General features: G+C 42.1%; 1 long non-coding RNA gene across 1 annotated transcript in view; it reads right to left on the bottom strand.

Moving 5' to 3' along the window:
- LOC147685380 (uncharacterized) overlaps positions 1-14,649 on the bottom strand; it is a 250,197-nt gene that overhangs the window by 206,157 nt on the left and 29,391 nt on the right. The gene's annotated exons all lie outside the window — the stretch shown is intronic.

Raw genomic sequence — 14,649 nt, 5'->3', positions numbered from 1 at the left:
TACCCTTCTTCAGAGATGCATCATTATAAATTGCTATTTACAAACGTACTTTAACACCTAAAGATCAAAACACGGTCATAATTATGTTTACTAATCTATTGAAAACACTGAAATCCATTGGCAATATATCAGCTTCAATTGCATTATCTTATGTTGTCATTGTTCTTACTGCTCTGCCTTTACCCGGCTTGGCAGTACTGGCTGAACTGTTCCCATAAGAAACAGTTTCAAGACTGATTTGCATATGGCTGTGTCTAAACTGGGGTGGAATGGTGAGCAAATGAATGATGGATTTAAACCAGATCTCTTGACTGGGGGTGAATGTTTGATTTATTCTGCATTACGTCCATCATTTGTTGCTACACCACCTTTATCACACGCATAAATAAGTAGCCCTATGCCCTCTATCCATCTGAATTAAGGCTGTAGTTTTAAATATTTAATTTCTACCCATGAATTACTCACTCAGAGACGAAATACCCTACTTCCATCATACTTTGTCTCTGGTCATTATAATCCATTATTTTTGTCTCTGACACTAGAAAGTAAAATGCTAAAAATGTGATGCTTCCTTAATACACACATAGAAGTCCTGTGTAGTATCGAATGCCAAGAGCACTCGAGTTGGTCACGGAAGTATCCCTCAGTGATGAGTTATTTTCAGATTCCGCAAAAACGGGACAGCAAGGTAAAGTTATGAAGCAAATAATAGAAACAGAACACAATAAAAGAATAGGGGAAACATAATAATTCTCATTCTGAGGACAGCTCATGTACAGAGCCTTGTTATAATTAATGTGTCAAATTGCAAAGTGTCGTACAAGAAAACGGTTATCAAGGAAATGGAAAGGCTACAAAAATGGACAGTCACATGAATAGTGGGATAGATGGCTAGAGGGATGAGGTGCCGCGCTAATGTTTGGAAGTGTTTTACTTAGAAAAACGAGAAGTCACAGCAAACAAATAGGTTATTTAAGGCATCAAATATGGAATGGCAAATATAGAGTTCTAATCCAAGCCAAACAAAAGTATTTTATGATATAAAAAGTTATACTCTGGGACAGGGGCCATGAATATGTGGTCCTTGCAGCCTAACTCAGTGTTTAAAAAAAATGCGTTGATAAGCTTTTTTAGATGCATTTCAATGGCATAAATTAACTGAAAGAGGACCACAGCTTCGGCTGTGGTTCTCCAATCTACAGTTATATGCGAGTGATTGTTGATGCCACATTGTGCTTTCTTGCCAACACACTTTTTGCAGGAAAAGTCGGAGTTAAAGGGACTCCAGAGTGATTTTATGCTTGTATTGAATTGTAGTGCAAACTCACCCTTTTTAGGTCTCACTGAGCCAGCGCATGCGCTGCTCTGTGAGAAATTTAGCAAACGGGCTTTTAAAAGTGCTACTAGAGGCTTTTCCTGGCCTCAGGCTTGTGAGCACTGGCGCCTGCACTCGCGCAGCCACCATATGTGTTTCTGTAAAGGCTCATTAAGCCTTGCGTGCCTCTCTCCGTGCTTCAATTCCCTCCCCCACCACAGATCGCGTCACTCTGCTGGTCTCCAACCCCGCCCCCCCCCCCCCACCCCTGCCTCTCTATAGAGCAGCAGGCCGTAGCGTGCTTTTTTTTTTCATTATCTTTCTCCATTGTTTCTCAACCTGTAGTTTTTACTCCAGACATTGCACAGTACTTGCGCTGAATTTAGCAATAGTCAGTCGGCATTGGCAAGATAGTGTTATCATTGTGTCGTGGCACCCGAGTCCCTTGCTCACTTTGCCACTGGATACGGTCAAGGGAAGGCAGGGCTTGGCAGTTCGGGCTGGACTGTTCCCATGAGGCACAGGGTCAGACTGATTTGCATATGGCCATGTCTGAACTGGGGTGGCAGAGTGGGCCAAAGAACGGTGATGGATTAAACCCAGATCTGTTGGCGGGGTGTGAGTTTTTGATTGGTTCAGAGGCTTCCTCCATCACCACCCCCTTTTGTACCTCTTTGTTCACCATAAGTTGGCAGGGTATGCTCAGACGTGAGTCCCTTGCACACTTTGCCACTGGATTCAAGCAAGCCTGGCTGAAGACGGCTGTAATGCCAGAAACTGGTCCTAGGAAGCTTTGATCCCGTCCAGGGAAGGCATGGCTTGACAGTTCGGGCAGCAGGCCGTAGCGTGCTTTTTTTTTTCATTATCTTTCTCCATTGTTTCTCAACCTGTAGTTTTTACTCCAGACATTGCACAGTACTTGCGCTGAATTTAGCAATAGTCAGTCGGCATTGGCAAGATAGTGTTATCATTGTGTCGTGGCACCCGAGTCCCTTGCTCACTTTGCCACTGGATACGGTCAAGGGAAGGCAGGGCTTGGCAGTTCGGGCTGGACTGTTCCCATGAGGCACAGGGTCAGACTGATATCCATATGGCCATGTCTGAACTGGGGTGGCAGAGTGGGCTAAAGAACAATGATGGATTAAACCCAGATCTGTTGACTGGGTGTGAGTGTTTGATTGGTTCAGATGCTCCATCCATCACCACCCCCTTTTGTACCGCTTTGTTCGCCATAAGTTGGCAGGGTTTGCTCAGGCGTGAGTCCCTTGCTCACTTTGCCACTGGATTCATGCAAGCCTTGCTGAAGACGGCTGTAATGCCAGAAACCAGTCCTACGAAGCTTGGAAACGGTCCAGGGAAGGCATGGCTTGACAGTTCGGGCTGGACTGTTCCCATAAGGCACAGGGTCAGAATGATTTGTATATGGTCATGTCTGAACTGGGGTGGCAGAGTGGGCTAAAGAACGGTGATTGGTTAAACCCAGATCTGTTGGCTGGGTGTGAGTGTTTGATTGGTTCAGATGCTCCGTCCATCACCACCCCCTTTTGTACCGCTTTGTTCGCCATAAGTTGGCAGCGTATGCTCAGACGTGAGTCCCTTGCTCACTTTGCCACTGGATTCAAGCAAGCCTGGCTGAAGACGGCTGTAATGCCAGAAACCGGTCCTAGGAAGCTTGGATCCAGACCAGGGAAGGCATGGCTTTGCAGTTCGGGCTGGACTGTTCCCATGAGGCACAGGGTCAGACTGATTTGCATATGGCGATGTCTGAAATGGGGTGGCAGAGTGGGCTAAAGAACGGTGATAGATTAAACCCAGATCTTTTGACTCAGTGTGAGTGTTTGATTGGTTCAGATGCTCCGTCCATCACCACCCCCTTTTGTACCGAACTGTCACTAAGCAGCAGCTGCCTTTTTGACTGTAGGCCACGGAGAGAAAGGGATGCTGACTCAACTAAATCTTAAGTCAGTGCAAATACGGTGTAAAATCCGGCATTTCAGACTGCTGTTTTAAAAAGTTACAAAAATCAGGGTAATTAGTTTGGATAACAGGAAAACATTTAAAGTAGGGATTTCCTTTCTTAATGCCTTTTTACATAAGCACATTCGTGGTTCTGATGTTAAATAATGACTGTCTTTTAAAAAGTGGCGCAAAATTTTTCATGTTTCAAGTTAGGCTTCTGTGCTTAGGCTTATGAATGAATACGTTTAAATATGATAGGCAAGAGATGCAGCTTGCTTTTCATATGTGGAATTACCAAAATGATTGGTTTTCTAAGAAAAAAATGTATATGAAATTAAATTATTAAAATAATGCATTACATTTGTTTTTTAATCTTTATAAAGATTAATAATCACACTGTAACCTCCTAGCATTACACATAAATATAAGTTGTTTTGTACTGCATAATAAAGAAACTTGCATGTGAAATGTCACTCTGCGCAGGCGTAAAAACTCATTTTTTAAAAAGGGTATACATGATATATTTCTGATGCCTCATCTCTGGAATGTGTAGAGAACATTCTGAGGATGCCTATTATGCAAAAACATTATAGGATATTCATTTTTAAGTGCCCCAAATATCAAAGTCAAAATTGGGTCCAATTCACTATTTAAAATGCAGTTCTGCCATTCAGAGCAGCTTTTAAACTGCCTTAGGCTTCAGTACATGCATACATTTAGGTATAACACAAATAGATGACTTCTATGTTGCTAGAAAAGTATACTACACACTGCTTACAATTGGAAATAAATATAAAAAACCAGCAGAAGTTATTCTCTTACCTCTAAACTGGCAGACAGGGGACCAGGTCTGCTGTTCAGCTATCAGTATCCATAGTCACTTTGAATTAGGGGAATCACATGGAAAGCCTTGGACACAAAATGGGACAGCTGCTAATGGGTTAAAGTTCCAGTTATATATTTAGAAGCCTAGCAGGGCTCCCAGAGTAAGGTTTGCTTTGACATTTTGACCTCTGAAACTTTTTGAAAGACGACAGGGATGCACTGATATGAAGAAAACGGCAATATAATGGTATATGTGCACTTTGATTAACAGATAATCTTGATATATATACAGCACTAATGCTTTTAGTTTGAGGATTACTGTGTGGGGGCTGAGATAATGGGATTTAGTTTGAATTCATGTGCCCTCATGTTACACTTGTACATTTGCTAGAGGGATTGGGGGTTGGTTATTCATGTTTTAGCTTTCTCAAATATGTTATTTACCTCCTATGACTTTGCTTATGCCCAGTTGCTACAAATAGGGGTTGATAGTGTTGACAGAAGTGAAACCTGTTTCAGGTTTCCTACTGTCAAAATGGGGGAAGGAGGCTGGCTCCTCTACAAATTAACAGAAGGCAAAATGTATGTTTCTCTCTCTTTTTCTCAAATTTATTTTAGCTTGTCTAAGCTGTCTGTGAAATAGAAATGAGACATTTAATTGGCTTTTCAGTAATACTGTTTTAAACATTGTTAGCATTAATAAAATGAATAAGTATATATGTTATGTTACTGCCCATCCTGTTTGATGACATTATGACAGGATGAATAGTCTAGATTGTTGTTCCCTTATTTGACCTTCAAGGGGAGCTAGATGTGGGTAGTTTGTGTTCTAAAATTCTTAGGAGATAACACCATTATTGTATGTTATTCTCATGCTACATAGCTTTGCAAGGGCATTGCTAGTTTTTATTAGCTAGTCTGTGTAAATAAACTGACAGTCCTTATTAGAGCTGATGTTGCATAGTTTGGAATGTGAAAAGTAGAATGCAGGGAAGATGCCCATGTGATCCTTAGCAAACATTTTAGAAGAAAATATTGTTTTATAGGAGTTTGTTTGTCATAACTTGTTCTGCTGGAGAAAATGTAATCCTGGCTAAATTAGCAGTTTTAGACTTTCCTGTTGCTCCTATAACATGAGAGCATGGTCCTAAGCGTACAATGTAGGTGCTTTTATTAAGAGAAATCATTTTAGAAGTGTCTGCACTCCTGTAAAAGTAATGTAAAATCTATGAGTAAAAGTGTGGAACATTTCCTTTTCTCTTGAGGGTTTTCAGATGAGTACACAGGAATACACCAATGTAAGGATTTAGAGTATGTCTATGTTGTTTTTCTCTTTTCCTCAGAATTTAGTAAATTAATACAGACTTCCTTGGCTGCTTGGGATTGGATGATGTATTACTCTTGTCAGTTCACCAAAGAGTTCCTTTTATACTTCCCAATAGGTCCAGGCTGTTGTTTTTTTTACTCTCAAATAGATAAATGAAGTGGTTCTTGGGTGCCTTGCTAATATATGGGCGTCCCAAGACTAGGAAGTATTCTGAGACTATCCTCTCTGTTGATAGACTGTTTCTGTGCCTAAAGACCTTTTGTTCTGTCCACCAGTAGATATTTGCTGCCTTACAACCATTGCCAGAGGGGCCCGGACAACAGATTCAGCCTGGGGAGTCAGCGTCAGCAGCAGTCCAGCTTGAAGTCAAGGTGAAGGTAACCAGCACAGGCGCTGCAGGCAACTAGGATCTCAGTGAAGGGGGAAGCCCTGGGATGAAGTGTGTACCCCTGCCACTGTCTTGGTCGAAAGACGGGGTCACAAATCAGAAAGGAAAAATCGTGGATCAAGTTTTTGATGCCCAGCTGAGAGTCACAGACCAACCAGAAAGGCGAGGAGGCTTTTGTCATGCATGCACCTTCTTTGTCTCGGAAGTGTCCTGGAGTCACGATGCTAAACACCCTGCGTCACCCTCCGGGGGTCAGGATAAAACACTAACACCCAAAAGGTAATCAGGAGGAAAACAGGGGAACAAAACAAGGGTAGGCACTCCACAGTCTTCTCCAAATCATAGGATACTTGATCTTCTCTAACTGGCACTTTAGAAATTGGAGGGAGACAGTAATGAAATAAAGCAGGAAAACTTGTACTCTGGTATCAGCTTTGATACGGTTTATCAGATTCAGCAGAAATCGCTAATAATTGAGAATATAACCATGGAGAGGCAAGATGGCCGCTGGGATGCCGTAGAGGACAGTCGCACCTAAGCTCTCCTCCTGATGACAGTGTGATCGAATACATAGTGCTCACCCTTGGCTTACACTGTGATTAGTAAATCGCCTATATTCCTTAGCAATGTCCCATTGAACTACTGAGCTAAATTTGTATCGGACTTGATTGCTATCAGAGAGAGAAGACATCAGATCGTGTGGGCTTCGCAGTGTGTCGCAGTGTAAGGAGAACACGGCGAGTCATTGATGAGTTGACGGGTCGTCGACTATCAGTAGCTACTGACGGTGATGCTTGGAGCGTTCATCTTTATACCAGCATTGATTGAGGGTCTGCCTCAAATTAAGATCCGGACTAAGGAGAAGACTCTGCTTGGGACTATTGCTGATTTAATCACACGGTCCTATCAGTCAGGGCGAGCCCATTGGAGGTATCTATCCAAAATAATGGCCCCTAAATTAATGCGATCGTCTAAGAAAACCCATGACCGGGATGTTTCTGGGAATGAGGAAGAGGAGGCATATATAGAAGAATCTGGTGCTCCAGCCTCTAATCTGAGAGGTAAATTAAGATCAAAGGCACAGCTGAGGCGGGAAGCTGCTAAAGAGGCTAAAACACGGAAGATACGTGAGAAGGAAGTGGAGAAGAAAATTGTGGCATCAGCCTTACAAAAAAAAAGAAATATCGAAATGCAATCTACTGCCGGTGAAATGGCTGGAAAAGAGGTAGCGCTGCGACAGACTACAATAGTCGAGACATTCTCACCAGTGATATGCGCTGCAACGAGCGCTCAGCCAGCAGCACAGAGAGTGTTTTCTGTTCCAACGTTAGTGTCTTTGTGTGAGGAGATACAGCGCGCTGCAAACGTAAAGAAGGTTGGAGCCAGCGAGAACACAGGCAGCACGATGGAGACACCGATCCAGAATGAGGTTACAGAGCCCGCAGGAGTAACTTCCTTTTCTACAGCCACGGTAAGGGGCGGGGCTGACCACTTAAAGGGGAAGGAGATACCTGACATTTCCCCAGTTGTTAAAGAGACAAGTACATCTTTAGAGCCAGCCGTAGGCATTGAAGTGAAAGTACTGAATGAGCACTTTGACTACAATAGGGAAATTAGCGAGAATGGGGATGTGTTGACAGAGCAGCCACTCAAAAATGTACTTGATAAGGAGATAGCGCTCGACTCAGCACAACCAGCTCAACCAGAATCTAATAATCCTAGCAGTGAAAATACAAATGCCAATATACTTATAGGCTACAGAATTGACAGGAATGCACAACTTGCTTCAAGATCTATATTGGCATCTCCTAGTGTGGAGGTCTTCTTCACTGGAAACGATGAGGTGGATGATGAAGAGGATGAAAGTGAGAACAGCAGTTCTGTTCAGGAGTCTTTTTCAGATTCAGACTCGGATTTGGAGCCAGGCACTTCAGTAGATTCCGCAGCTGGGACAGGCTCAGAAACTAATCTGTCTAAATCTGATAGTATTTCAATTTCCTCAGGCAGCGACACAGAACCTATTGAGTCAGCGCAAGAGACTGTTCAGAAAATTATAAAAACAAAATCAAAAACTACTACCAAAGAAATGAATAAATCTGTGAACAATAAACCTAAACATAAGGGTAAAAGTAAAATTAAAAATAATCTCAGGAGTAAGGATCAAGTTAGAACACACCGCAAAGCACCCGTGAAAACGGTGGTAAAGAAACTTGATTGGGATAATACTTTGGAGAGTGGTGTGCCACCCATGGGAGAACTTGTGAGCGCAGATATAGGCACCCATGAGGCTACCTCTCAAGGATCTGAAGGGGGCGCCTCTAACTTCGAACTTTTGTTTTCTACCTTAAAACAGATACAAGGCGAGGCTCGTGCTGAGAGCCAGAGAGCAAGCAGGAGGGCCAGGCATGCAAATAAAAAAATACAATCCTCTCTGCATAAAGTTAACAAAATGTATGAAGAAATGGAAGGGAGAGTATCTGAGGTAGAGGCAAGAACGGGAAAATTGGAAGATGACTTCATTAAAATGCAAGATGCTAGCAGAGATCAAGATAAGACAACGGCGGATATGCTCTGGAAGCTAGAGGATTTTGAAAATAGGCAAAGGCGAAACAACGTTAGATTACTTGGTATTCAGGAGGGAAAGGAGGGAGGGGATGTGCGGGGTTTCGTTGTTGAACTGCTGAAAGGTGCTCTTCCAGATCTGTCTTCATGGGACTGGGAACATGAGATACAAAGAGCTCATCGATTTCCGCTTACGCGGAAAGAAACACAGAGTAAGCCTCACGCAATACTGTTTTATGTTGGGAATTTCCTTTTGCGTGAAGAGATAATCAGTAAGGCAAAACCTCAGTCTAAACGTACTTATAAGGATATTGAATTTTTTGCCCGCCCTGATTTTTGCCATACCACCGTGGAAAGACGGTGGCGGATGAGGCAACTTATTACTCCTTTTCAAAATCTGGGGTGTGAGGCTTATCTTATGTTTCCTGCACGGTTAAAGGTTGGTTTAAATCGAAATTTTAGAGTTTTTTACTCTGAAATCATGGCACAAGAATATCTTAACTTCTTGCGCCAAAACAGAGGACAAAAAAAGACTCACCACAAAGTCCCTGAGGGACAAGATATACAAACTGTTGCTACCAGAGATATACCCCGGAAAAAATAAAAATAAAAAAGGGAGAGTGTATCAACTGTAAAATGGTTATGGAAAAACAGAATGTTATTATGAGCTAGATTTCTGAAACTGGAGTTAAGTGGGTATATCCTTAATGTGTTATTTTTTGAAGTTTTAGAGTTATACAGGCCGGTTTTTGATCTGTTGATATATTGATGCTGTGACAGGTACTAGTAGTTAAAGATTGGTGAACAGGGATCAAGATTATTTTTTGGGTTGAGCACTTCTAGTAGCATATATAATTTGGGAAAATCAGGGGAGAGAGGGTGTGACATCCTGTAGGCAAACGTCAGCCAGACATAGGTCCCTTGGACCTATTTGCCTGAAGGGGGGGAGGGTTCCTGAGGGAGGGTTTCCTGGGGTGGGGGAGGGAGGGTACAAGGGCAGGGCACAAAGGGCACAAAAGTACTGAAATACATTGGGACTATGTAGAGCATACTCTGAAACAGATATATAACCATGGTGATTGTAAGGAAGGGAACACGAAAAATAAAGGCTGCGTTATCTGTGCAATAGATGTAATAACGAATGAATCTGATAATCTGATTAACTAAAGTGAGCAGGTATCCGACAGTACCCAAAAACCTAAAACATGTCTCTTAGACTTGTAACGTGGAACGTATGTGGCCTAAATGATATCCAAAAAAGACAGAAGATAGGAGTCCGACTGCGTCAGAAGAATGTGGATTTTGTATTTTTGCAAGAGACACATATAATGAGCACCCAGGAGTTTTGTCTTAATCAGCTGGGGTTCCACTTATTAGCAAGATCTAAACAAGGTACAAAAAATAGAGGGGTAGCTATCTTGTCAAGGAGTAAAAATGTGACAACAGGGAAGAAACTAGAAGATAAATGGGGTAGGTGGGCCATGACGGAGATTTTGATAGAAGGAGTATGGATAACATTAGTGGCGGTATATGGCTCAACTCAGGATGACCCAGAAATAATGCACTTCCTAGATTCCGAGTTAGCTACCTGGTCCCCACAGGTCATTATAGGAGGAGACCTGAATATCAATGGGGCGGAGGGACTGGGATTAGGACAGATTAGAAGTTATAAAGGTCGGAAGAAAAGAGTACATAAGGCTCTTGTGGAACTCATGGAAAATAATAATCTGCAAGATGTCTGGGGTACAATTACATCGGAACAAAAAGGATACACATATTACTCTGCACCACACCAAATCTGTGTTAGATTAGATTATTTTATGATATCCAAGGATCTAATGAATGGAGTTAAAATTGACAGACTCCCAAGAATTTTCAGTGATCACAATCCATTAGTATTAACGATGAAGGTAGAAGGAGGAACAAGACCAAATCGGGTATGGACATTTGAAAGGAAGCTATTGTTGGAGGATGACTATATTTTACATATGTCAAAATGGATCACTGATTTTTTTAAAATAATAGAGGGAGTGCTCCAGTGGGAGTTATATGGGATGCTTTTAAGGCGGGTGTACGTGGAGAAACATGCAGTTACAGTGCATATAAACGAAAAGTAGAAGGGCTCCGTCAAAGGGAGATAGAAAGAGCTGTGGCAGAGGCAGAAGAACAACTTAACAACTGTGTGGTCAGAGGTGAACCAACTGAACAATATATTGTAGACTTAATGAAAGTAAAAAGTGAAGCTGAAGAAGATCTGGCGAAAAAGGCAGCACAATATTACACTATTAGAAGGGAGAAGTGTTACGAATATAACGAAAAAGTTGGGCATGTTCTTGCCATGCGCACTAGACAGATAGCGGCAGATGGGACGGTTAGGGAAATCAGGGATGAAAATGGTAAATTGCACTCAGATCCTATAGAAATCAGGGAAGTGTTTAGGAAATTCTACCAGTTATTATATGATACCCAACTTTCTTGTAGTGAGGAAGAGATAAGGGAGTACCTCCAGAATATCCCGGTTGAAAGAGTCTCCAACGAAGACGCAGAAGGATTAGAAAACCCGTTAGATAACCTTGAGATTAAAGAGGCTATGTGTAGTCTCCCCTCAAGAAAGGCAGCTGGTCCGGACCAAATACCCTTAGAGTTTTATAAAACTTTCTGGGGAAGTTTGGGCCAAGACTTATGCAAAACCTTTCAAGATGCTCAGCTGGGTGAGTCTATCCCAAAGTCTTGGGGGGGTGCGGACATAGTTTTAATATTAGAAAAAGGGAAGCCGGCAACTGAGCCAGGATCATATCGTCCCATTACGCTGATGAATAATGACACCAAAATATATTCAAAAGCCTTGGCAATGAGATTTGCGGGAGTGATAAGTGCTTTAGTTAGCAGGAATCAACACGGATTTATCCCCGGAAGAGGAACGACGCACCACACTAGGAAAGTTATAACCTTGTTTGATGCTGCTGAGGTCACAGGAGATCCGATGGCAGTAATGTTGCTGGATGCTGAAAAAGCATTCGATCGGGTCTCCTGGGACTATCTGTGGCACACTTTAGGAAGAGCTGGATTTCAGGGTGGTTTCATTAAAGCTTTACAGACTCTGTACAAAGAACCGGTTTCAGCCTCTAGAGTGAATGGGGGTATTACGGGACAATTCACGATTAAAAGAGGTACGCATCAGGGCTGCCCATGTTCCCCGCTGCTATTTGCCATGCATATGGACCCTCTGATTCGCAGGATAGATTTATGTCCAGAGATTACTCCACTACATACATTACTGGGACCCTGTAAAGTACTTGCTTACGCTGATGACGTGGCGGTAATAACACCAAACCCCACGGAAGCGACTGAACTAGTAGAAGTAGAAGCTCGTAGATTTGGACAAGTTTCAGGCTACGCCTTAAATGCCTCTAAGACTCAGATTATTAAAAACTCAGCGACTATTTGTGATGATAACCGAGTGGTTAAGGCAGGGACCTATTTAGGAATCATTATCTCAGCAGATATAAATACCTTGGTGGAAAAAAATATTGTCCCAATAATAAATAAAACAAAGAAAGACTTGGATCGTTACGAGAACCTACACCTCTCGTTAGTAGGTCGGGTTAACATTATTAACATGATGGTGTTGCCAAAATTTTTGTATATCTTCAGGGCAGTACCACTCTTAGTTGACAACAAATGGTTTAAAATTTGTGAACAAATGATTAATCGTTTTATTTGGGCCAAAGGTAAGACACGCAGGGCACTGAGGTATATGTCGTTACCCCGGGAGAGAGGGGGCTGGTCGTTACCAGATCTAAAGGTGTATTATTGGGCTGCAGCATTACAAAACATGTTGGGACTAGTCGGGGGGGCTGAGGTGGATGCCTGGGACGATATTGGCTCTCTTGCTATTTATGGTTTGGTTTTGGGTAGAAATGCAGAAAATGTTTTTTTGAGATTCACGGAGGAAAGTTACTACAAAAGAACACGATTCAAGACAATTATGGCTGCCTATAATATATGGAAAGGAATTTCCAAAAAGGTTGGAATTGGGAAATATAACGCATACACCAGATTTAAAAATAATCCCTCCTTACCTAGCATGGTATTCTCAGGAGCTGTATTCCAAGACTGGGAGAGGCGGGGGATAAGAAAGATTGGAGTCATGTTGGGAGGTCATGGCATATTACAATTTACAGACTTACAAAGCAGATACACTTTGAACACCAAACATTTTTACAAATACCTCCAAATAAGAAGCTGTATATCAAATAAAAAAGGGGGATCATTGGGTTTTGAAAGAAATATAATGATGGATCTTATAGAAGATGGCTCTGACTGCACTATAAAGAGATTTTATTTGGAAATGACAAAATTAAAGAAAGATGATTTAGATAAATGGATAGATAAATGGTCTACAGATCTGGATATAGCTAGGGATATTTTCACAGAGTCATTGGAAATGGGAGGAAAATTGTTGTGTTCATCATCCCTGCAGGCTCAACACTATAAGATTTTATATCATTTGTACTATACACCTGGAAAAATTGCTCAATGGGGGGGTGTATCGGGAACTACTTGCTTTAGGTGTGGTAGTGCAGAGGCGTATCTGATACACATCTTCTCGCTTTGTCCACAATTAGATAGGGTAAAACAGGATATTAGGCATTTTTTCCAGAACGCACTATCAACTACAATATAATTAAATCCAGCTGTTATGTTATTGGGGGTCAGCCCCGACGGACAGGTAAATTGTAAAAAAAAATTATTTGTAGCGATGGCTATCTTGAGACTGCTAGTAGCTTCGGCATGGCTGGATCCCAACCCTCCCACATACCATCAATGTCTTGGCAAGGTATTATCAATACAAAAATTGGAAACTGCTATCTATGCTAGGTAGGGAAAAAAGGGTAAGAAATTAGGTATGCAAATTTGGGATTCTTTTATTCGGTGGAAGTTGGGAACTGATCACTGAAAAAGAAAAAATGGAGAATGTAATATATTGAATATTGTTTATACCGGAATTATTATGTATGGTTTTTTGTATTATATGGTTTTATATTTCTGTTGTATATTTGATTTAATGCTCTACGATTATGAATTCCATTGTGCCCTGCTCATGTTGTAAGGGGAAAAAAAAATGGGGGAAAAATTCTTCAATAAAAATACTTAAAAAAAAAAAAAGAGAATATAACCATGGAATTGCCTCAGAACACAGTAAAAAAAGATACCCTTGTTAAGCTCACAAGGATCGGTAGAGCAATATCAAAATAACAACCACTCAGAACTGAGCGACTAGAAACGTGGTGTGCACACCTAGCAAGCTGTAGACCAAATAGCTTGCCAACCGCAATTGCCAAAAAGCGGTATAAACAATAAAGTAACGCACAAGAAGAAACAATATCCAAGAAGCGAGGCGCTTCTTAGGACTCACGATACAATAATCAGGCTCAGAAACGCGGGAAGACACGAACTCCTTCCAAGCACGAACCACTAGCTCCTCGGACGCCGTCACCGTGACCCGGAACGAGATAGGGAACAGCTGGCTAAATGCAAAGCATTTCCTGAGCATTTGGGGCGGGTTTAAAAGCCGAACACAATTCCCCTGCGCATGCGCGTTAACTGCGCATGCTTCAAGGCCCCTGTATGTTACTTTGCCAACCATCGCCAACCATGTATCTCTTTCTCTGCACTTGATCAAGTAAAATACGCTAATAAGGAGCGAATTCGGGTATAAGGGTTGTCAGATGTTACTCTCTCGAGTTTATACGACAGGCATGACAGCTTTGCTTGAGGTGACCCCTTTTGAAACAAGGGTTGCTTCAGAGATCCTAGCATCAGGCCTCTGAATCCTGGTCCCAAAGTGAATGCAAGTTTGCTCCTTTGTTTGTCGGTCAAGAGATACCTGAGCACACTGGATGCAATGTGTGGCCCCAACGAATGAGCAGTGCGCCAGCAGAGTAATGCAGGAGTTAGGGAAGGACTTGAGTTTAGGGTACAGGTGCTGTGTCTCTGGTGCCTGTTAGATTGAAGTGAAGAAAACTGGTGCACTGCCTGAGACACTGGACAGAATTGCTGAGAGCATTTGCCCTGGTGGGTGATTGCCCTATCCTGAAAGAAGAAACTTTTTCCTTGAAACTGGGCCGTGATTCTTGAGTTGCGAGTTGTGCAGCTCCACCGTGGAAACAACAAGACCCTGCCTGTGAGGCTCAAACAGACACAGGGAGAAGACTCCCCTCTGGTTGGTTGTACAGCGGCTTCAATTTCCTCAAGAACTTCTTCTTTTTC

The sequence above is a fragment of the Lissotriton vulgaris genome, chromosome 10, assembly GCF_964263255.1.
Source record: "Lissotriton vulgaris chromosome 10, aLisVul1.2, whole genome shotgun sequence".
Lineage (NCBI taxonomy): Eukaryota > Metazoa > Chordata > Amphibia > Caudata > Salamandridae > Lissotriton > Lissotriton vulgaris.
This window is presented reverse-complemented; position numbering and strand designations above follow the sequence as displayed.